Source organism: Carcharhinus amblyrhynchos, chromosome 5 (genome assembly GCF_965287045.1).
Source record: "Carcharhinus amblyrhynchos chromosome 5, sCarAmb.v2.hapA, whole genome shotgun sequence".
NCBI lineage: Eukaryota > Metazoa > Chordata > Chondrichthyes > Carcharhiniformes > Carcharhinidae > Carcharhinus > Carcharhinus amblyrhynchos.
The window spans coordinates 107986612-108010818 of record NC_137328.1 but is presented as its reverse complement, the minus strand read 5'-3'; the positions used below and the strand labels follow the sequence as shown (position 1 = coordinate 108010818).

The window sequence follows — 24207 nt, the reverse complement described above, 5'->3', positions numbered from 1 at the left end:
GCGGTCTTCTTACTGCTTTCTTCAAACAGGAGCTATGAAGGCTACAGTTCCAGTGGCAACATATCTTTGGGCTCATGACCTATACTTAGAAATATGGTAGTTTCAGGTAGAAGGAAACATGTAACAAAATTCTGGCAATGAGCAGACTACGTTAAGTCATATGGTAAATGTCTTACTCCGATGACCAGAATATGCATTATTTTAAGTTTTTATGTTCAATTAATTTTGTTTTTTTATTTTGATTATTTTTAATGATGTTATTGAGTGGCAGACAAGGCGCAAAAGGCTGAGCGGCTTATTCCTGCTCTTAAATGCTATGTTCCTGTGTTTTTCTGGAATAAAATGGTGCCCTTGAAAAATCAGTCTCTATTAAAATGGTATTTTTCATGAAAAAATGCAGCAAGGTTCGTGACATAAAAATGTGTTGATGGCTCCTTGAGGCCTACCTCTGTTATCTATGGTTAGGGTATTCTTACTAGATTATGCTGTTGATGAATAACTCGATAATGCACGTCCATTATTTCTAGTACTAGATGATTAATTTTCTCTGATGCCTCGCTGTTTGTGATTAACTGCGTTTATGTACTTCATGCAGAGTTAAAAGAAAAGAATACCGTTCTGCCGACGCATAGTGGCAGAAACCATTTTGAGGATGCTTTCTTACTTAAAGTGCCTATTTTAAACTAAGAAGTCTCACACAGAGAAAATGATAAACTAAATAGAAAGACTATCACTGTTGTAATTTAGGAAACATGGCAGCCAATGTGAAAATGCCAAACTCCCACCAACAGCAATGTAATCACCAGCAGATACAGTAAGAAGTCTCACAACACCAAGTTAATGTCCAACAGGTTTATTTGATAGCACGAGCTTTCAGAGCACTGCCCCTTCATCAGTTGAATGGAGCAGTTATTAGTAAAACTAATGTAACTAGTATAACTCGCCCAATGAAGGGGCAGCACTCTGAAAGCTCATGCCACCAAATAAACCTGCTGGACTTTAACCTGGCGCTGTGAGACTACTTACTGTGTTTACCCCAGTCCAACACTGGCATCTCCACATCGATCAACAGATAGACTTTTGTGATGTTGAGTGAGGGATAAATATTGACAAGACATCAGGAATGACTCCCCAACATTTCTTCAAAGGAAAATGCTTGTTTAACATCCACCTGAGCAGGCCTTATGCCTTAACATCTCATTTGAAAGATGATGCCTTCTGCAGTGCTGCACTCCCTCAGCGCTGCACTGGAGTGACAGTTTTTTGTGCTCCTGCACAGGTGTGGGACTTGAACCTGGAACCTTGCGATTCAGTGGTCAGAGGATTTGGAGGGGTGCCCAGCATGTTGCCAGTTAGAGCCATGGCAGAATATGTGCTGAAAACCTCCAAACTCGCCTGTGGGTGGGATTCTCCGGTGTCTCTGCACTGAATAGAGTTTTGGCCAGAATGCCAAATTCTCCATTCTCACTTGGCAGTGGGGCAGGCACGGACAAGATGGGAGAATCCCTGTCCATCATCTGCGAGTAGAAATACTCACTATGTCCATCAAAAGCATGATCATAAAACGGGGTGAAAAATGCTCAAAATAAGTTTCATGGAAATGTTGAAGAAGCAAAGATGCTAACAATGGCAGAAGGGGCAAGTTCCACAAGTCTTCTCTGATGAAAGCTGGAAAGGTTGGTTATTTTATTACAGGAATGTGGCATTAATGTCAGCTGCATGGTGATATATAAATGCATCTTTTTTTATATTACGCAAAACCCGACCACATACATCACTTTCTCAAATGCAGTGAATCCAGTGCAAATAAAGTATATTTAACTCAATGCAAGCTATTATTTATTACACAGGAACATGTAATTATGGTAATGCGCGTGTAAAGATTGTGAAAATAAATGATACGCACTTAGTTTCCTTCTTTTTTTTCATACTGCAGATCCACCTCACTTAATCGCTTGCCAGAAGTCTTCAGGAACATCTGTCATCTGTAACAGCTGCATCTCCCATTGCCAGCAACATCTGCATAGCTTATTGCTGCACACGCCTGCCCTTTGCACTTTGCACTATCAGTACCAGTCGGAGAAGGTTAATTTGATTGCTGTAATCTCACAAACATAAGACCACGGTTTCGGGTAGGAGTTGGCAAGTCTTCAAAGTGACCGGTTTAATTTGCTGAACGGGAAATGTGCCAAGCACTGGAACATTTTCACAAAGGTTTAGATCAAAGATCAGTGAGTGTTTCCAGAAAAATGCGGTGTCAGTCAGTTCTTGTGATACATCCTCACAATTCCCTTTGGCCCATGTAGAGAGCAGCACACATGTGGAAATTTCTCTGTGTTATTTTTAGCAGATTTATTCACTGCCACTACATTTATTAAAAGAGTGCGCAGAGAAACGTGACACCAACACACAGATGAATTCTGTCCAGGAATCAGGCCTGAGGAAGATCAGGCCGTTTTCAGAGAAATAATAATCAGGTACGAGGGGAGGATTTGTGTGAAAGAATTCCAGGCACAGGGATGGTTTCCACGATATCAATGTAAGTTGATTAACTGTCACAAGTAGGCTTACATTAACACTGCAATTAAGTTACTGTGTAAGTCTTCTTAGTCACCATGCTCTAACGCCTGTTCGGGTACACTGAGGAAGAATTTAGCCTGACCAATGCACCTAACCAGGCGGACACGGGGAGAACGTGCAGACTCCTCACAAACAGTGACCCAAGCTGGGAATCGAACCCACGTCTCTGGCGCTGTGAAGCAACATTGTTAACTGTGCCAACATGCCACCCAATTTAACAATAAATTGCATTTATGTAGCAGCTTCCGCAAACTGAAACACCACAGTCCTTCACTGGAGCTTTGTCAATCACCATTTGATACCAAGATATACAAGGAAACATTCGCTAGATTAAATCCAGAGATGAGGGGTTTGTCATATGAAGAGAGATTGAACAGTTTAGGCCTATACTCTCTGGAATTTAAAAGAATGAGGGGAGATCAAATTGAGGTATTAAGGTGATAAAAGGTATGGATAAAGTAGGTGTGGAGTGGATGCTTCCTCTTGTGAGGCATTCTAGGATGAGAGGTTATAGCCTTAGGATAAGGGGTGGCAAATTTATAACAGAGTTGAGGAGAAACTACTTCTCCCAAAGGATTGGGAATCTGTGGAATTTGCTACCCCAAATGCAGTGAATGCTGGGACAGTGAGTAAATTTAAGGAAGAGTTAGACAGAATTTTAATTGGTAATGGGTTGAAAGGGTTATGGGGAGAAGGCAGGAAATTGGGGATGAGGAGCATATCAGCCATGATCAAAGGCAGAGCAGACTTGATGGGCCGAATGGCCTAATTCTGCTTCCATATCTTATGAACTTATATTGAGAGAGGTAAAAACAAAAGTTTTACGGAGCTTAGGGAGGAGCAAGGCCATGGAGAGATTTGAAAACCCAGGTAAGAATTTTAAAATTGAGGCCCTCCTGGACCCGGAGGCAATGTCGGTTAGCAAGCGTGAGAGTGATGGATTAGTGAGACTTTGTTGGGAATTAGGATATGGGCAGCCGAGTTTTAGATGAACTCAGTTTAGAAAGAATGCAAAATGGGAGGCTATCTAGGAAAGCAGTGGAACAGCTGGTCAAGAATCCTATTTCGGACACCATTTCGTAGTTCTGAGCATATTAATAGCAAGTCTTTATTTAGAAACTGATAACTATATACAAAAATACAGCAGAAGGAACAGGTATGGAGCCAACTCCATCCTGGATCTTTATACATCTCGGTCCATCTCTATATTGACCCTGGCCCTGGGTCATGTGTCTTCCTTCATCACTATGAGGGTGGTACTGTATTCACCCTAAATTGGGGACCTGCTGTTTACTGATATCCAGCCAAGTGATTCAAAGCAGTAACTTCTTCTCCTCATTGCTGGTCTGAATTGTGATAGAGCAGACAGCCCATACGACATAGAATCCATCTCCTTTTCATTTCATTGATACTGATGGGCTCGAAACTATGGAAAGTCCTGCAGTGAGCAGCCCCTCCACTTCTCCAAGAGCTCCCTCTTAAGTGAGATTCTGTGACAGGTGGGACAAGAGGTAACACAGGCATGGTTAATGCTTTCAGCAGCAATGAGTTGAAGCAGGGATGAAAGCAGACAAAGTGGCAGGGCTGGTTTTGATGAGAAGCAGATATGGGGGTCATGAGCTCAGCTCAGAGTGAGAGAGGATGCACGATTTGATCTCCATCGTGATGCACGGAAAATAATTTTCCATCCAAAGGTTAGTGGGCATGTGGATTACTCTCTCACTGTCTTTATCAGAGCCTCCTTCCAATACTTAAGTAAGGGCGTAATTATTATAGATCAAATGGCACATATTTCACCACCATTTCGAAAATGATCACCATTGGTCTGTCATCTGAGAAGCTCTTCAAATGCCACATATCAGGACTGCCGGTCTATTAGAGGAGAAGCATCGATCTCAACAAACTGTGTTGTCATGTTGCAGCGGGATCATGACCCAGGGGAAGGGTCTAGTTTTAGATTTTTGGGCTGACAGCATTGAAAGGATAAGTCCCCTGGGCAGGGATTTGCAATCCTCTGGCCATCATTACATTTTTGAAATGTAGTCCATACCCTGAGGAGCTGATTGAAATGTGTGTCAGAGTCATTGATCTTTGGTGATTTCGTTCACTGTCGGCATTTAACTGTGTAGTGAAAAAGTACCACACCTCCAGGGCAACCCCCAATCGGTTTATTTGTAGCACATCTCACCGCGGAGACAGCCAGGAACAATGGAGGTGACAAGAAGCTGAATGAAAGGAGACCTCCTCGACAACCAAGTAAGCGTGGATGGAGGTGACAGAGATACTCAACAACTGTAGGATTGGCTGCAATGCCACAAGAGGCGAAGTGACTTTCTATGTTCTGTCAGGGTGAGTGATTAACCTTTTCCACATTGCAGGTGCACTAGTTTAAGGAGGCAATGTGGGTGAAGGACACAATAAATCAACCTCCATTAGTCAAACTGTATAATCAAGAAATATCTGCCCTAGCATGATGGATTCAGGTAACTGGGAGTGGTGTGTGGACTGTACTAATGCAGCTCAAGTTTGGCATCCATCAGAAGGTTAAGGTTCTATCTTCAAGGATAATCTTCATTTTTTCCGTTTCCTTCCCAGGAGTGACTGGTCTATAAAGCCAGGGAGAGGTAGACACTGTGGCCAGTTCAACATTGCTCACAGCAATGGAGGCAGACGTACCGGAGCTGTAACTTGGGGTGCAGATCTGTTGATTGTCGAGAGGCTGGAATTCAAAGAAGGGATGGGGGAGGTTAGTATCATAGAATCTCTATACTGCAGAAGGAGGCCACTCAGCCCATCGGGGTCTGCACCAACTCTCTAACAAAGCATTCTATTCAGGCCCTATCCCCGTAACCCCACTTATTTACCACACTAATCGCCCTAACTTACACATCCTAGGACACTGAGGAGCAATTTAGATGATCTCTTTGGAGTGTAGGAGGAAAGCATTGGACTTGGAACAAACACATACAGACAAGGGGAGACTGTTCAACTTCCACACAGTCATCCAAGGACAGAATTGAGCTTTAAAGTTTGTTTATTAGTGTCACAGGTAGGTTGGTATTACCACTGCAATGAAGTTACTGTGTAAACTATTATTTAAATGGTAAAAAAAGTTGCAGCATACTGCTGTGCAGAGGAACCTGGGTGTCCTTGTGCAGGAATCTCAAGGGATTGGTTTGCAAGTGCAGCAGGTAATTAAGGCTGCAATTGGAATTTTGTCCTTTATTGCTAGAGAGATGGAGTTTAAAAACAACGAGGTTATGTTGCAGCTGTATAAGGCACTGATGAGGCCACACCTGGAGTACTGTATACAGTTTTGGTCTCCTTACTTGAGAAAGGATATACTGGCACTGGAGGGGGTGCAGAGGAGATTCACTCGGTTGATTCTGCAGTTGAGAGGGTTGGCTTGTGAGAAGAGACTGAGTAGACTGGGGCTATACTCACTAGAATTCAGAAGAATGAGGGGAGATCTTATAGAAACATATAAGATTATAAAGGGAATAGATAAGATAGAAGCAGGGAAATTGTTTCCACTGGCAGGTGAAGCTAGAACTGGGGGGCATGGCCTCAAAATAAAGGGAAGCAGATTTAGGACTGAGTTGAAGAGGAACTTCTTTACACAAAGGGTTGTGAATCTATGGAATCACTGCCCAGTGAAGCAGTTGAGGCTACCTCATTGAATGTTTTTAAGGCAAGGGTAGATACATTTTTGAACAGTAAAGGAATTAAGGGCCATGGTGCTTTGGAGAGAGTGCAGAAAATGTTTATCAGGATGTTGTCTGGTATGGAAGGTCTTAGCTATGAGATGAGATTTGTTCTCCCTGGAAATATGGAGGTTGAGGGGCGACCTAATAGAAGTTTATAAAATTATGAAGGGCATAGATAGGGTGAACAGTTGGAAGCCTTTTCCCAGGTTGGAAATGACAAACACAAGGGGTCACAAGATCAAGGTAAAGAGGGCAAGGTTCAATACAGATATGTGGGGGGCGTATTTTACACAGAGGGTGGTGGGGGCCTGGAATGTACTACCAGGCAAGGTTGTTGAGGCAGACATGCTAGGATCATTTAAGACTTACCTAGATAGCCACATGAGCAGACTTGAAATAGAAGGATACAAATAGATGGTCTAATTAAGAACACATGATCTGTGCAGGCTTGGAGGGCCAAAGGGTCTGTTCCTGTGCAGTATTGTTCTTTGTTCTTGAGAGCAGGTGGGTAAAAAAGACAGTAGGACTAGGGGGCACAGCCTCAAGATAAAGGGGAGGCGGTTTAGAACGGAGTTGAGGAGGAACTTCTTCACTCAAAGGGTGGTGAATCTCTGGAATTCTCTGCCCGTTGAAGTGGTGGAGGCTGCCTCGCTAAATATTTTTAAGATGCGGGTTGATGGGTTTTTGATAAGAGAGGGGATTAAGGGTTATGGGGAGAGGGCGGGAAAGTGGAACTGAGCCACGACAGATCAGCCATGATCTTATTGAATGGCGGGGCAGGCTCGAAGGGCCAGATGGCCTACTCCTGCTCCTATTTCTTATGTTCTTATGTTCTTATGTTCTTATGTAAGTGGAGCTGAGTCCACAAAAAGATCAGCCATGGTCTTATTAGCGGAGCAGGCTCGAGAGGCCAGATGGCCTACTCCTGCTCCCAGTTCTTATGTTCTTAAACCAGCTAACACAGGTTGGGGGAGGGAGGCGGTTGGCATAGTAGTGAGAGAATGATTGAGTGTGTTACAGATAAAGGGATTTTGGAATGAAGCTTTATCAATGAGATTGGGAGTTCAGAGTGAGAAAAAGTCAAAAGCTCGGTGGTTATCAGTCAGTGCAATGTGTTGTATGGTGGAGGGTTACCATGGAGATGCTTCAACCTCTGTTGGAAGTTTGTTTGAGCTGAGATTTATTGACAACATTTCTGTTTTCTCCAACAGGTCATTCACTGGCATCAGCAACACCAAATCTGACTGATCTCAGAGGAAGATGGTGGCAACCTCGAAGGTTACACACTCCCATCCTTCATCTGCACCTAGCACCAGCTCAGATACTTGCACCTCGGTGGGATTGGGCATGTGGGAAGAATGTGAGACACAAGGGCCGAGCATCATCCAATCAAATGTTGGAGGCTGTGACTGAACAGGAGTCTAATACTTGACGGAGTGTGGGAGTGCTGGTCGATGCTGAATCCCAAGCTGATGGTGACTCCCTGGAGCCACCCGTAAGGCTGAAGATGCCAGATGTGCAAGGGAAGGTGGGGTTTGAAAGTCTGGCATATGTACCGAGGGAATGGGTGTGCCAGCAATGGAGGAGTGAATCCAGGCATGTGTGCTGCGATCTTCCTCACGTGTGCACCTGTGACTCCCTCAACCGAGAGAGTGGTGACTCTGAGAGAAACCCACATTCAGCAAACCAGTCAATGGTTGCTGGCTATGCATGCTGACCTACATACCATCATTTTGTCACTGAGCTTAAGCAGCTTGCAACACACTGAAGGGGAATGGGCTGCCTGGACTAGATACCAGGACCTGATTCCTCTCAGCTAACCAGGGGGCTGCAGGTTTACCTTGTGACAGTGGATGGTCAGTATCTGGGTTCTCCTGTCAGGGTAATCCTGATGCTGCTGGTGTTGTTTTTGCCTCTTCACCCCCCTGACATCAGCACCCTGAGGTGCCAGGGCAGCAGAGGAAGTTTCTGTTACTGTGCGGGGGAACCTCACAATGCTGGGACCCTCACAACTTCAAGCGCTCAGAGGTAATCTGCCAAGGTCATCACGGGCAAAGGGGCATCAAGGTCAGAAATCTGTCTCTAACCAGTTTTGTTGGCAGTAATCAGGGAGTCTGCACAATATCAACTTGGGTAAGTTTGAAGAAAATATTTTCACCACACCTTGGTCAATATGGGTGACACTTTCTGTTCAGTCTGATGTGGTAAGAGATGTTCTTGCCTTTTTGATTGTATCAGCATTGGCTGGGATGGATGAACAGTTATTGTGAAGTTTCTAATGTCTGACATTTGGACTAAAGAGCTAACGTCCCAGATGGCTTTGTGATAATGTGACTGTCATCGTCATCAATGTTCTCTGACGTGCCATTAGCTGTGATAGTTCTAATACAGCTCCTGCCTATATGACCTGAAATGCTCTGAGGGGTTCATCTCTTGGGGGACACGGCAGTTCAGATAATGTTCCATGGACTCTACATTGTATATGAAGCATTGCAACATGACAGCCTATTGGGTCTCACGGGCACCACACCCCTGGTTCCCCATAAGTTCATTGGCTACCTGGTACAGATCCGCTTGTTCTTCCTCAGATTCCTCTTCAGGATCCTCATTGGAGGATTGATGCCGTTCTCCAAGGTCATCCCTGCTAATATTTCCTCCTGCTCCCCTCCCTCTGTAGCTTGTAAAGAGGCAATGGGAAGCACAACACACCACTGCAAAGAAGGAGACCCCTGCTGGTACTTCCTGTAGTGGTCCACCAGTTTGGTTGATGAAATGGAATCTCATTTTGAGCATACTAATGATGCCTGATGAGAACATGGTTCCCGTAACTGCATTGTTCTGCCTCTGTTTGTGAGCTTCTCATGAATCCATGCACATTCTAATTGAGGTGCTGGGAGACAATTGATTGAGCCCTTTGGCTTAGGGACAGTAACCATTCTTGCACACCATTTTGTTGGCACGGCTACTGATGAGATGACCCCATGCTAGAGCATGTTCTCCTTTGCACCCTTGACATTGTTCAAGAGCCGATCAGGATTCCCCTCGGTGCAAAGGGGTAGATTGGTTTAGTGTCAGCTCATAGGGTAACATGGTACTTGATGTTCAGTCTTCCCAAATCCATAAATCATCTTGGAAATCTATCCCTGAAGGTGCTGCTGTAATGCTCATTAGCAACTTAATCAACTTTATAGATTAGCCTCAATTTTCAGCATGCCTCCCCGCTTAGTGAATAAGATTCTTGATTTTATATGACATACAGAGGCTATATGACTTATCTATTTATACTTCAATTTTGCCATGTGTTAGCTTATGACTTTCAATGTAATCCCACCTGGATCCAGTAAGTCGATGGATGAAGGCTGTAGCACTTAAGCCACTTTATCAGATAAAACAAAATCTCTCACCCCTGTGTCTAATTCAAATTCTGTGGGGTGTCCATCAGCTTCAAGTTTAATGCTGCAGTATTTATTTTGTTTCATTTACTTCTGAAATAACTCCTCCGAGGCTGGTGTCCATTCACCAAAGTTAGATTTATTCACACAGTCAGCAACACTCAGAGAGGTACTTCCTCGTACAGGGTAAAAACCCGAATTGCCAGTAACTCCGACATTTCACATGATATACACAGGCAGGGCTCTCTAACTGAGCAACCCATCACCGTCCTAATCAACGTTGCTTCCAACTGATCACCTTATCTATGCCCCTCATAATTTTATAAACTTCAGTCAGGTCACCCCCCAGCCTCCATCTTTCCAATACACATATTGGATCTTCTGCACGAGATTGGAACATCTTCCCCCAGGCCTCACTTATTCTGCTATTATTATGCCACCTGAATTATGCGCTTTGATGTTCAAGTAACTGTCCCTGACCAGCTACCAACCTCTCCCTCCTTTCCTGATTCTTTCCTCACTGGAGGAACTGCCTCCAAAGTGAAAAATTCCCATTGGAACAATCACCTCAGGCTTATCAGTTGAAGCATTGCAAGGCTCACCCATAGCTGCAAGACATCCAAGGAATCCCTTCCTAATACTCCCACTGATGACAGCAGGTCACTGAAAGGTTGCCCAGAAAGCCAAGCTGCTTTATCCCACGCTATTGCCACAGTCTCAAATGCTGTTGCTACCTTCTCTCCATTGAAAAAATATGCTGAATCTTTTCCACATTTATCCATCTGTCAAGATTTATATCTCCTCATTCAGCCAGTGCACAAGATGTAAATTTAAACAACTAGTAAAATATGGGTTCATTGCCTTCCTAATTGCTCAATAATTAATTAAACTGAAGATGTGGGTGGGCTTTTGACTTTGGGGCATGCTCGCTTCCTGTAATAAGGCCAATTGACATCATGGTCTTGCGTTTCTAATCTGACATCACAGAATTACAGTGTTGTTATGGTGCAGAAAGAGCATTGGACCATTGGACGATTGCATCTGTACTGGCTTTCCAAACAAACATCGTGACTAAGTGAGATTCCCTGTACCCCTGCACATTGTTTCTATTCAATTAATCATTTGTTGCCCTCCTAAATGCCTTGATGGAACCTGCCTCCACCACACTTCCAGGCAGTGCATTCCAGACCCAAGCCACTTACTGTGTGAAAAAGCTTTTTTCTTGCATCACGTTTGCTTCTTTTGCAGATCACTTTACATCAGTGCCCTCTCGCTCTTAATCCTTTTATGAGCGGGAACAGTTTCTCTCGAAGTACTCTGTAAAGCCTCCTCATAATTTTGAGCATCATGAGTTGTATTTCACAAATGAGCAGGATGGCCCACTAATGTGAGATAGTAAAGCACAAAATTCTCTTATTCTGCCAGAGGGAATTTTAATTTAGATAAAGTAGATTTTTTTGTCTGGGCCCAGACCGTTGACTAACATGTTGGCCAGATCTGCAGGTCCAGTGAGAGATGAAAACTGGTCCTTGGGCCTTGTCAGCCTGAGCTGTACTTGTCACAAGGTTGCCATTGTTAGCTTGGTTGAGAGAAGTGGTCAATGTTCCATCATCTGCCTCACTGACAGCGGCTTTGAACTGAGTCCCAGGACAAAGGATTGGACTGAGATAAGAGATGTGCTCCTCCTTTGGAGCCTGAGATAAGTGCCCCTCCTTTGGAATCAGAGGGGCACTCATACTTCACTTGGATCCACAGGAATGAACATTTGTTTTAAATGAACATTTGTTTTCAGTGTAACTTCTGTTGGGGCTCCAAAGCTACTGTAAAACTGTGAGCAAGCTTAACACCTGTCACATTCAGCACTGACTAATTTCGGGATGGTCTACAAACAGGGAACAGGCTCCTAACTTACCTATTTAAGGTCAGCAATGCCCGTTCTAAGCATTCACTTTAAAGCTTATTTATTAGTCACAAGTCAGGCTAACATTAACACTGCAATGAAGTTACAGTGAAAATCCCTTAGTCGCCACACTCAGGCGCTTATTCAGGTACACTGAGGGAGAATTTAGCTTGGCCAATGCACCTTTTAGATTGTGGGAGGAAACCAGAGCACCCAGAGGAAACCCATGCAGACATGGGGAGAATGTGTAAACTCCACAGAGACAGTGACCCAAGCTGGGAATCAAATCCAGGTCCATGGCGCCGTGAGGCAGCAGTGCTAATCACTATGCCACCGTGCCACCTCCTTTAAGCCTGCAAAAAATTAACAGTGTGACCAATGTCTGCGCCAGTTTGCACAGGATATGCCACTTATATTTCATTATGGCTTTTATCTCAATATGTGAAGATGCTCGCAACGTGGTAATAGGTGGGATTTTACGGCCTCTCTTGTTCCAAAACTGTAAAGTCCCGCACGAGGTCAACTCACATCCCATTGTTTGCCCGGCGCCCACTCCGAATCCCGTGGCAGGCAAGGCAGTAAAATTCTAGCCAATGTCTCTTGTAAGGGAGGGGTCCATGCTGGTTACAATCGCACATAGCAGCTGGTGGAAGTTAAATTCAATTAATTAAAACATGAATTTGAAACCAATCTCAGCCATGATGACCATGAAACTATCACCGATTGTCATTAAAACCCAACTGGTTCATTAATGGCCTTTCGGAAAGGAAATCTGCCACCCTTACCTGTCTGGCCTGTGTGTGACTCCAGAACCACAGCAATGTGGTTGACTATTAAACGCCCTCAGGGATTGGCAATAAATGCTGGCCCCCTCAGCAGTCCATGGCATTTGCAATATTGTGAGCAGTTTTGGGCCTGATGTGATGTGATGTGATGTGATGGATGTGCTGGCTATGGAAGGGTCCAGAGTAGGCTCACAAGACTGATCCCAGGAATGAAGGCTTTGTCATATGAGGAGTGGTTAAGGATTCTGGATCTGTACTCGATGGAGTTTAGAAGGATGAGGGGTGGGGGGGGATCTTATTGAAACTTACAGAAAACTGAAAGGCCTAGATAGAGTAGACATGGAGAAAATGTTTCCATTACTAGGAAAGACTAGGATCTGAGGGCACAACCTCAGAGTAAAGAGACGACCCTTTAGAACCAAGATGGGAGGAATTTCTTCAGCCAGAGTATGATATATCTGTGTAATTCATTGCCACAGGAAACTGTGGAGGCCAAGTCATTGGGTATATTTAAGACAGAGGTAGATAGGTTCTTGATTGGTAAGGAGATCAAAGGTAATGGGGAAAAGTCAGGAGATTGGGGTTGAGAAACATGTCAGCCATGATTGAATGGCAGAGCAGACTCAATGGGCCGAGGGGCCTAATTCTGCTCCTGTATCTTAGGGTCTTATGGGTCAAAGGTCCAGGTGCCATATTTAAAAGTGCACCCAGGCAGCTGGTCATCACTGCAGATCAGGAGCTCTGAAATCTGCATGTCCAAAATATCCCAAAGAAGACAGCAAACTGAGGCCCAGCGGTTCTTAATGCCTCTCTGGGACTCTTCTCCAGGAAAGGCAACTTGTGGTTATTTTCCAGTGATGACAGAGAAGGCCCAGAGTTGGACCATGCCTGTCTGGAAGTAGATTGAAGTGGAGGTTTTATGGGGCCCACAAAAGAACCAACCAGCAGTGAAGGAAGAGGACAAGTGATGTGCTAGTCTCCATCAGGATAAGACATCATCTGCTCACTGCAAACTCATACTCTCACAGCTCTTCAGGTTTAGAGTTAGCATGCACAGGGATGTCACACATGCCTACCAGAGGGATCGCCTGCACTAAATGTGTGCCAGCCACTTTATATTTTCAATCTCCTATCAGCTTTAGGAAATGCTGCTTGTTAATCACTCACTGAGGAGGCCTCACCAGGCATACATTCACCTGATACCCTCTTGCAACCACTGGGATGCCAATCAATCCTCCTGTCTTACTGCAGGAGAAAGCTCACAACATCTGGCATTGTCCCAGGCAGGAGGTGGAATTCTGGATATTCGAGTCCTCACCTCTTGCGCAGAGCAGGCCATGGAGATATCCGGAGAGGATCAGGACCTTGACTGTGGTGAGAGCGAGGAAGGACTTCCCCAGCAACCAGTGAAAATACCTCCAGTCTGCAGATGTCTGATGTGCCTTCGTGACTTTATGAGCCTCCTTAACCAATCACTAAATCTTACTTTTCTCTATTCCAGGTACCAGCATGAAATGGGGAGAATGCAGACCAGACACAGCCCCAGCCTCTCATCCACCTCTGAGGAGGATGCCTCTGAGTTCTCAGAGGATGCACTGTCATGGCGTTCACCTCCCCCCTTCACCCATACAGATACACGCTCCTTGGTGAGTGCACATTGTAGAGTGTGCTTGTGCTCACAACCCAATGGGTTCACTTGGTGACAATTGGTGGAGGTAGTGACAGCCAAGTCTTGGAAACTCAGAGGAGTGTTGGAGATCTGACCCCTAATCAGCTCCAAGCAGTTGATAAGCTGCCACACTCAGCCCTAAGAGATCTATTGGAGATGCAGAGATAGATGGCACAGTGTTTAGCACTGCTGCCTCACAGCACTAGGGACCCGGGTTCGATTCCTGGCCTTCGGTCACTGTCTGTGTGAAGTCTGCACATTCTCCCCGTGTTTGCATGGATTTCCTCCCACAGTCCGAAAGAAGTGCTGGTTAGGTGCATTGGCCGTGCTAAATTTTCCCTCAGTCTACCCGAACAGGCACCGGAGTCTGACGACTAGGCGATTTTCACAGAACCTTCATTGCAGTGTTAATGTAAGCCTACTTGTGACACTAATAAATAAACTTAAAAACGTAGGTAGGGAATCATCATTCTGTCACACACAGAATGGACCAAAGGCTGGAGGAGTCTGTCCGTGTTCTGTCTGCAGTATGTGAGGACTTGGCTGCCTCCATGGAAAGGAGACCAAAGTCTAGCAGAACTCACAGTGGCTGCCAGATATGTGTTTGGACCTGCACCATAACTTTCTAAGAATTGGTGCGGTGCAGCAGTAGCTGGGAAGTGGGGGTCGGGCACATTGACATCCCCCCAGGGTGTCCCTTCTCCTCAAACAGCCAGGGCATTGCCAGTGCGTGTACAGAGGGAGGAGGAGCACTAGCCAGGCACTGTGGGGCTTCATCTCAGGGCACTCCAAGGGTGCCTTGTCACTTCCCCTCCCCTCTACCAGTGGCTCCATCACCTCTAGCAGTGGGCAAAACGAAGGCACCTGCACCTGGTGCAGGAGATCCTTAGCAGGCTGGAGCTCTCAGAGGGTGCCACCTGATGATGCCCACCAAAGTCATCATGATCAACAGGGCATAGCAGTCACCAGGGTGTCTCCACCCCAGCTGTGGATGTCAGGGCTGCACCTGGATGTAATGGTGGTATAAGAAAAATAAAGAAATTTTGAAAGCACACAGGTGGTGTGTGTGTACAACCATTGTGTATACTTTTGGCACCTGTAAATATGGGAAGGCAATGGCCTAGTGGTGTTATTGCTGAATTATTAATCCAGGAACTCAGCTAATGCTCTGGGGAGCCAGGTTCAAATCTAGCCATGGCAGATGGTGAAAGTGGAATTCAATAAAAAATATCTGGAATTAAGAATCTACTGATAACCATGAAGTCATTGTCAGATTGTTGGAAAAACCTACCTGGTTCTCTAATATCCTTTAGGGAAGGAAATCTGCCATCCTTGTCTGGCCTACATGTGACTCCAGAGCCACGGCAATGTGGCTGACTTTCAACTGCTCTCAGGCAATTAGAGATGGGCAGTAAATGCTGGGTTCAATTCCCGGCTTGGGTCACTGTCTGTGTGGAGTTTGCACGTTCTCCTTGTGTCTGCATGGGTTTCCTCTGAGTACTCTGGTTTCCTCCCACAGTCCAAAGATGTGCAGGTTAGGTTAATTGGCCATGCTAAGTAATTGCCCCTTAGTGTCCAGGTGTGCGTAGGTTAGAGGGATTAGTGGGTATAATATGAAGGGATATGGGGGTAGGGCCTGGGTGGGATTGTGTTTGGTGCAGACTCGATGGGCTGAAGGGCCTCTTTCTGCACTGTAGGGTTCTATGATCTAAGATACCTATGAACACCCCCACACCCACTCCAAGAGTAAACCCTTCCCACCCCCTGACCAGCTGGTCAAGACCCTAGAGTTGGCAGTTTCGATAAGCCCTGGGCCTTCTCCGTATTCTTCTCATAGTGGTCACTAACGCGTTGCCAGGACTGATGGAGTTGCCGGCTGGTTGGTTTGGCCAGCAGCTCGAGAGGGCAGATTTCCTCCCCCTGAGGGGCAGAAGCCCCATATTACCCTTGCTAAACCTACCTACAATGTGTTATGGTGCTGGACGCTCCAAGCGGGCTGTCCATCGCCGCCCACCCCACCAGCACCCTTCCCTCACCCCCAATCCACCAGCAATCCAGCCCCCTGCCTCTTGTTTTATTCAGCCCTGAGGGCTAGCAACCAAAGTGCATTGAAGGTTGGAAGTGTTTATTGAGTGAGAGAGAGAGAGAATAGAATGGGCAAGTGTGCTGAAACAATCTGAGGACTGTGAGGCTTTTCATGTGAAAGATCACCAGCTTTAACAGACCTCTGCAGGGCCCCTGCAGGAAAGGAGATGATTGTGGTTGTGGAATTCAAGGAATCCCGATTCCTTGCTGAATTGGGCACTGGGGCTAAAATCGGGATTCCTGTTGGGTGTGAGGGCAATTGGGATTCCCACTGACCTCAATTGGGTTCCCACCCGGAGCAGGCGGCCATTCTATTAATATGCAAATCCACTGATGGTAATTCAATTACCTAGTTTGATGACCCATTCACCAGGCACTGTCCCTCTCTCACCCCCATCCCACCCCCACGCCCACCATTCACCCAATTCTCCAGTGGGAAATGCATTGGACGAAATTTGGTGTTGGTCATCACCAACATGGATCAGGTGAACTGGACCCTGAGTCTCCAAGGGAGAATCAACAATCCCTCAGCAATGAGGGGCATCCTTCCCCCCAGCATTCATATCGGGGTCACTCCCCTGCCCATACATCACACAGGCATGGGGGTGACCCAACCTGTATCCCCCCCTTCAGTCCCACCATGATCATCTTCTCGCTGGTGTAAGCATTTAGTTCCATTCTGGGTGAATCACTGCCATATATATTTAGTTTCTTATCATTATTTCATTTTCTGCCAGTTAATAATTATGGAGAAAAATGTCTTTCTCATTTTCATGAGAAGGCACTGCTTTAAAATTACATCAAATATATAATAGTATTGAAGACTTGTTCTCCAGAACTAGCTGTGCCCTTAGCCAAACTGTTTGAACACAGCTACAATACTCGCATTTACCCAGAAATATGGTAAGCAAAATGACCACACCAAAGTACCAATGACAATCACCAAGAAGAGAGAATCCAACTATCTACACATACATTCGATGGGGTGAGCATCATTGATTCCCTGCTATCAACATCCATTGACCAGAAACTGAACTGAACTAACCACTGTGGTTACAAGAGCAACTCAGAGGCTGGGAACACAATTCCTGACTCCTCAATGCCAGTCCACCATCCACAAGGCGCAAGTCAGGAATGTAATGGAATACTCCCCACTAGCCTGGCTGGTGCAGCTCCAACAAAACACAAGCAGCTTGACACCATCGAAGACAAAGTAGCCCACTCGATTGGCACACCATCCACCACCCTCAACACTCACTCGCACCACCACCCAGGCAGCAATGTGTACCATCGACAAGACGCATTGCAGGAACTCACCAAGGTTCCTTAGTCAGCATCAAGTGTTTAGGAAGGATAGGCGGGAGGAAAAAGGGGGGGGGGCGTAGCTCTGCTGATTAAGGATAGCATCAGGGTGGTAGCAAGGGATGATATAGGAACCAAAGAGCAGAACGTGGAATCGTTGTGGGTGGAGATTAGGAACAGCAAAGGGAGGAAGACGCTGGTGGGTGTCGTCTATAGGCCCCTGAATAATGATCTGGAGGTGGGGCGGGCTGTTAATGCGCAAATAAGTGCAGCGTGCAGGAATGGGACGGCGATAATTATGGGGGATTTCAATCTATATATTGATTGGTCAACCCATGTTGGACGCGGTGGGCTCGAGAAGGAGTTCTTGGAATGCTGCCGGGATAGTTTCCTGGAACAGTGTGTGTTGGAGCTGACGAGGGAGCGAGCGATCTTGGATCTGGTGTTATGTAATGAGGCGGGTAGAATTAGGGACCTTGTGGTGAAGGATCCTCTTGGGGAGAGTGATCATTGTATGGTAGAGTTTCTGGTGCAGATGGAGGAAGAGAAAGTGGGTTCCCGGACACGCGTCCTTTGTTTGAACAGAGGGGAGTACGGTAGGATGAGAGAAGAATTGGCGAATGTGGACTGGGGGAGCGCGTTGAAAGGTAGGTCTGCTGAGGAGCAGTGGAGGATCTTTAAGGAGATCTTTCTTGGTGCTCAGCAGAAATTTATTCCAATGGTTAAAAAGGACCGTAGGAGGAGAGGTAATAAGCCGAGGATAACGAAGGAAGTGAAGGAAAGTGTTAAAAGCGGAGGAATTTAGAGTAGCTAAGAGTAGTGGGCGAGAAGAGGATTGGGAGAGGTTTAAATGTCAACAAAGATTGACAAAGAAGATGATAAAGAAGGGTAGGAGAAACTATGAAGCTGGGCTAGCGCTTAATATAAAAAAGGATAGCAAGAGTTTTTATAAATATATAAAAAGGAAGAGGCTGGCTAGGGTGAATGTTGGATCCTTAGAGGATGAGAAAGGGGACCTAGTGGTAGGGGATGGGGATATGGCTGAGGTCTTGAATAACTTTTTTGTTTCAGTCTTCACGGAGGAGGACGTGAATAATTTCCCAGGTGTTAGTGATGGAAAGGTGGTAGGACTGGAGGGTCTCAATGACATTATTGTTACTAGAGAGGTGGTGCTCGACAGACTGGAGGGACTGATTGTGGACAAGTCCCCAGGACCGGATGGAATGCATCCAAGGGCTCTGAAAGAAATGGCGGAGGTGATAGCGGATGCCTTGGTGGTTATTTTCCAAATGTCGCTGGATTCCGGGGAAGTGCCGGAAGATTGGAAAGCGGCTAATGTTACGCCGTTGTTTAAGAAGGGTGGCAGGCAAAAGGCAGGGAATTATAGGCCGGTTAGTTTAACGTCTGTTGTAGGTAAAATGTTAGAATCCGTCATCAAGGAGGAAATAGCGAGGCATCTTGAGGGGAATTGCTTGATAGAGCAGACGCAGCACAGTTTCGTTAAGGGGAAGTCGTGTCTGACAAATTTATTGGAGTTCTATGAGGACGTGTCTAGGGCGGTGGATAGAGGAGAGCCGGTGGATGTGGTCTTTCTTGATTTTCAGAAGGCGTTTGACAAGGTACCTCACAAGAGGTTATTGCAGAAGGTAAGGGGGCACGGAGTTGGGGGTAGGGTGTTAGCGTGGATAGAGGATTGGTTGTCAAATAGGAGGCAGAGAGTTGGGGTTAATGGGTGCTATTCGGATTGGCGGTTGGTGACTAGCGGAGTGCCCCAGGGGTCGGTGCTGGGGCCTCAGCTATTTACCATTTATATAGATGATCTGGAGGAGGGAACCGAGTGTATGGTGTCGAAATTTGCTGATGACACCAAGATTGGTGAAATGGCAAATTGCGTGGAGGGTGTGGAGAGGCTGCAGAAGGATCTAGATAGTCTGGGCGAATGGGCCAGGAACTGGCAAATGGAATTTAATGTTGGCAAGTGCGAGGTGGTCCACTTTGGTAGGAATAATGGTAGGAAGGATTATTACTTACGTGGCGAAAAACTGCAGCAGGCGACGGTGTAGAGGGACCTCGGGGTCCTTGTGCATGAGTCGCAAAAACCCAGCCTGCAGGTGCAGCAGGTGGTCAGGAAGGCGAATGGGATGCTGGCCTTCATAGCGAGGGGGATTGAATATAAAAGTAGGGAGGTCTTGCTGCAGCTGTATAGGGCATTGGTGAGGCCGCAGCTGGAGTACTGTGTGCAGTTTTGGTCGCCGCACTTATGCAAGGATATTTTGGCCTTGGAGGGAGTGCAGAGGAGGTTTACTAGGCTGATGCCGGAGTTGAGGGGGTTGAGCTATGAGGAGAGGCTGAATAAACTAGGCTTGTACTTGTTAGAGTTTAGAAGAATGAGGGGAGATCTCATTGAGACATATAAGATGATGAATGGGATGGATAGGATAGAGGTGGAGAGACTTTTCCCGCTCAGAAAGGACAGTAGGACTAGGGGGCACAGCCTCAAGATAAAGGGGGGTGTGGTTTAGAACGGAGTTGAGGAGGAACTTCTTCACTCAAAGGGTGGTGAATCTCTGGAATTCTCTGCCCGTTGAAGTGGTGGAGGCTGCCTCGCTGAATATTTTTAAGACGCGAGTTGATGGGTTTTTGATAATTGAGGGGATTAAGGGTTATGGGGAGAGGGCGGGAACGTGGAACTGAGCCACAACAGATCAGCCATGATCTTATTGAATGGCGGGGCAGGCTCGAAGGGCTAGATGGCCTACTCCTGCTCCTATTTCTTATGTTCTTATGTTCTTATGTTCTTATGTTAATTCACGGGGGTGAATTTTCCTGTTCCGCTCACGACGGGAATTGTAGCAGGTGAGGGGCGGTCCATGGAAAGATCCGTTGACCTCAGATGGGATTTTCTGGACTCGGGGCAAGCACAGCCGGAAAATCCCGCCCGCGATTTCTACCATCTAGAAAGATATGGGCAGCAGATGTGTTGGAACAACACCACTTGCAAGTTTACCTCCAAATCTCATACCATCCACACCATGGCAATAAAGATGCTGATCTGGCCACCAATGCCCATGTTAGTTTGAAATGAAATGCAACCCAGCTAGCATGTGCATTGTTAATGGATGTGCTCATTCTCAATCCTCATTCACAATGATGTTGCTTTGGATACTTGATGATTGATATTATGAAGTGCACCCTGAGCTGTGAGTACACCTGTGAATGTATCCACTAGCTGCAAATTCCAAGGTTCTTTTACACAACTTCATAAAAATGATCTACTTTTCATGAATGCTTGCTTTGTCTACCTTTTGATCTTAACTTGCTAACAGCAGTTTTCACCGTCATAACAAGGCATAGATATCTGAGCTGGAAACCTCTAATGGAAGCTTAAAGAGCAAATACAATTATGCCTTGAGGCAACTGCTACTTACAGTGGGCTCGACTAATATGGTTGTTTTTGTTAGGCGAGGTATGTTATCAGTAACTAAAACCAGCAAAATAGAAATGTGGTTATATTTGGCACTAAAGCACTTTTCATTGACCCCTGGCGAGCAGTCTATGAGCCTAGTAAATCATATTTAATCTCATTGGTTGTGTTTGCATTTTTCTTGTTGCAGGTATGAACAGGCACAAGCACCATCACCACTGAGCATACAAGCACGGAAAGCAGGAAAGGAACAAAAAGTGAAAAGCAAAAGTCCTCCAGACCTTCTTGCAATGCCAACATTTTCCAACACCTTTACGAAATGGACTCAACAAGTCTTAAAATGCAACTAAAAATGTGAACAGGGTTCGACAGAAAACCAATTCTGTCTTGAACACATATAAGTTTATAGTTTCACAAATGACTTCCTTGCACAGAAATTAGTTTTGGTGATGCTACACAGATGGCTCAATGATGCACGGATATCCCATTCTTCGGTCAGCTTTTTAATGCAAGCGTTAGCCTGTTTGTTTATAAGTAATCAATCTCCCATGGCACTGGGGAGTCAAGAAGCAAGGACAGTCTTCAGCTGAAGCAGGACAAGAGGACAGGGTTCATTGGACCAGGGTGTACAGGTGCAATGCAGTCCCTATTTTGAACGCTCTGTTTTTCTGTTCTGTTAATGATTTGTTTGCATGTTATTAGTTATGGCAAACAGCAACACATCTGGCAATTGGTGAAGCAGAGATGTGGAATCAGTTGAAGCCTCAGAGTTTTGCTGCATTGGAGGAGTTGTGGCATACAAAATTGAGAGGCTAAAGTGCCAGCACCAGTCGGACTTTACTACATGACACTTACATGGGTCATTTCTGTTATAAATAGGACACAGAAATTTATAATGGAAGAGATAACGCAAAGGTGCAACTGAAATGTATTGAGAAATAAAGTTTTTCAGATAGGACGGGTAAGATTGTATTATATTATAGATAGATCAATGCCATTGCTGAATTAAAGGAATGTCATGTTACCAATGCTCATATTGTCAAGTGTTTTCCAGGTTCTGATAATTTATTGCTGTATATAATCAAAAAAATGATAAGAAGAACCTGATTTGTCAACAATATATAAAGGAAGCACAGCTTACGTTTGTATTCTGTACCTTTATTGAACATCTAACAAATAGATTTTTCAAAACGCTGCAAGTAAGCCAGCATGAATAGTGCAGCTGGATACAGAGGGTGGAGTTTTCCTGTCCCGCCCACCACATGAATCGGAGCGGGCGGGACACAGACCATGCAAAGGTCTGTTGACCTCTGATGGGATTTTCCAGCCTCAGGGGCGAGCGTGGCTGGAAAATAAAATTTATTTATTAATCACAAGCAAGGCTTACATTAACACTGCAATGAAGTTCCCCTAATTTCCCCTCATGTGAAATCGCCACATTCTGGTGCCTGTTTGGGTCAATGTATCTAAACTTTAAGAATGTGGGAGGAAACTGGAGCACCCGGAGGAAACCCACACAGAAAAGGGGAGAACTTTCCAACTCCACACAGACCGTGACCCAAGCAGGGCATCGAACCCAGATTCTTGGCACTGTGAGGCAGCAGTGCTAACCACTGTGGCACTGTGCTGCCCTCAGAGCATGACCTTGAGAATTTGGTGAGGGACTTTAAGAGTTAATTTTAAGGGTTGATGTCTTTCTAAAATCTAGTCTAGTTCGCGTTTCACATTTGCCTCATCTCTGTAAGATTTCAGCTAGGTAAATGAAGGGAGCAGCTAGACACTGTGTGAGCTTGGGAATTCGGTGACTGAGGGGATTTGGTGCAGTTGTTGCTGCTTACTTTACCTCATCATGAAAGGCCACAAGGCCAGTGGGCTAGGAGACTTCATGAAGAGTTAATTTAACTATGGCCCCAGAGAGATTGGTGAATTCTGAAAACATCAAGAGCAACATTCTGGGAAGCAGGTTGGTGAATATCTTTCAATACTCAGTTAACTTTAGTAATTGTAAGGTTTTAGCAATAGTGGAATGTTACTAATAGTAGTGAATCTCATTAGATTGACTGGTGAGTGCTTCTTAATCATTTTCACTGAGGAATTTCAATCAGGATAAACAGGATATTTAATGAAATGATTACATCTGTGAAGTGGCAATTGGAGTTGAATTGCTGTGACCCTTGACATGTTTTACCTCGAAATCCAGTCATTCCTTTTTCACCTGACATTCCAACTCAGGCTGGGTGAGAACAGAGCAAGCAGAATCCTGAGACCCTCTGTCAATAGCAGCTAAGTTGGAGGTAAGAAGGGCATGGATCCTTTTTTTTAAACAGCAGGAGTTGCCACTGGGGAGACCATATTGGAGAGTTGAGCAGGTTGGAGGGTGGTTGAGGGGTCCCAGGGTGGGTGGATGTCTTGTCAGGCAGTACTTGGGAAGAAGAATGGGCAATTAGGATATCCTATGGTGTGTCAGGGAGTAGTCAGGGCTGTTTTGGGTGTATGAGGCATAATTTGGGGGTCCCATCGGGTATCAGGGTATGGGAGTTAGTGGGGGGCTGGAGAATAGTCACAGTGTTGGGGGAATCCAAGGGTCAGGGTCAGGTTGGGCCAGTATTATAGTTGTTGAGAAGTTCAAAGTGTTTTTAATTCTTCTAACTTTTTTTGGATAACAACTAATGTGAGACAGTGGGAGCAATATGAAATTTGAGATTTCTAACATAGTTTTGGATGGTTCCTATTGCTGGGCAAATACCCAACAGAGGTTTGAACTGTCTGAGCAATTTCTGGGGACATTTGTGAAGGTGGGATCTTCCAGTACATCTTTGGGGTGTCCCACAGTTAGGACATCCCAAAACTCAGAAGTTATTGGCCATTAAGCACAGGCAGGACTAAAAAAACTAATTGAATTTTAAACAGTAAAAATATTTACAGGCAGACACGTGATAATGCAAGTGATGTGTAGCAGCTGCAGAATGTGGGGTCTTTATAAAAATGCACTTGTGGGATGTGGGTGCTGCTGGCGAGGTCAATATTTGTCGCTCTTCATTAATTGCCCTTGATTAGATGGTGGTAAGCTACTTTCTTGAACTGCTGTAGTCCCTGTGGCGTTACTACAGCCATTGTGCTGCTTGGGAGGGAGTTCCAGGATTTGACCCCCTGTGTGACCAAGTCTGTGGTAAGTATCTGGAACTGGAGGAACTTTGGGTTGGAGACCAAGCTGCAGACATTGCTATGCTTGAGGGGGTAGGAGAGTTATCTGGGCACTTTATTCCAGGAGGTGGTCGCATCCCTTGGGAAAGGGCTGGCTGTTGTGGTCTATGATCAGGGACAGGAGAGCATGACTGCCAGGGAGGGGGATGAGGAAGATAG

At 45.5% G+C, this 24207-nt stretch overlaps 1 protein-coding gene across 1 annotated transcript in view; it reads left to right on the top strand.

Moving 5' to 3' along the window:
* LOC145343281 (organic cation/carnitine transporter 2-like) overlaps positions 1–23760 on the top strand; it is a 114437-nt gene extending 90677 nt beyond the window's left edge. The window contains exon 11 of the mRNA XM_080189422.1: positions 21035–23760. The gene's annotated coding sequence lies outside the window, so the exon portion shown is untranslated. The remainder of the gene's footprint in view (positions 1–21034) is intronic.
* The last annotated feature ends 447 nt before the right edge of the window (positions 23761–24207 follow it).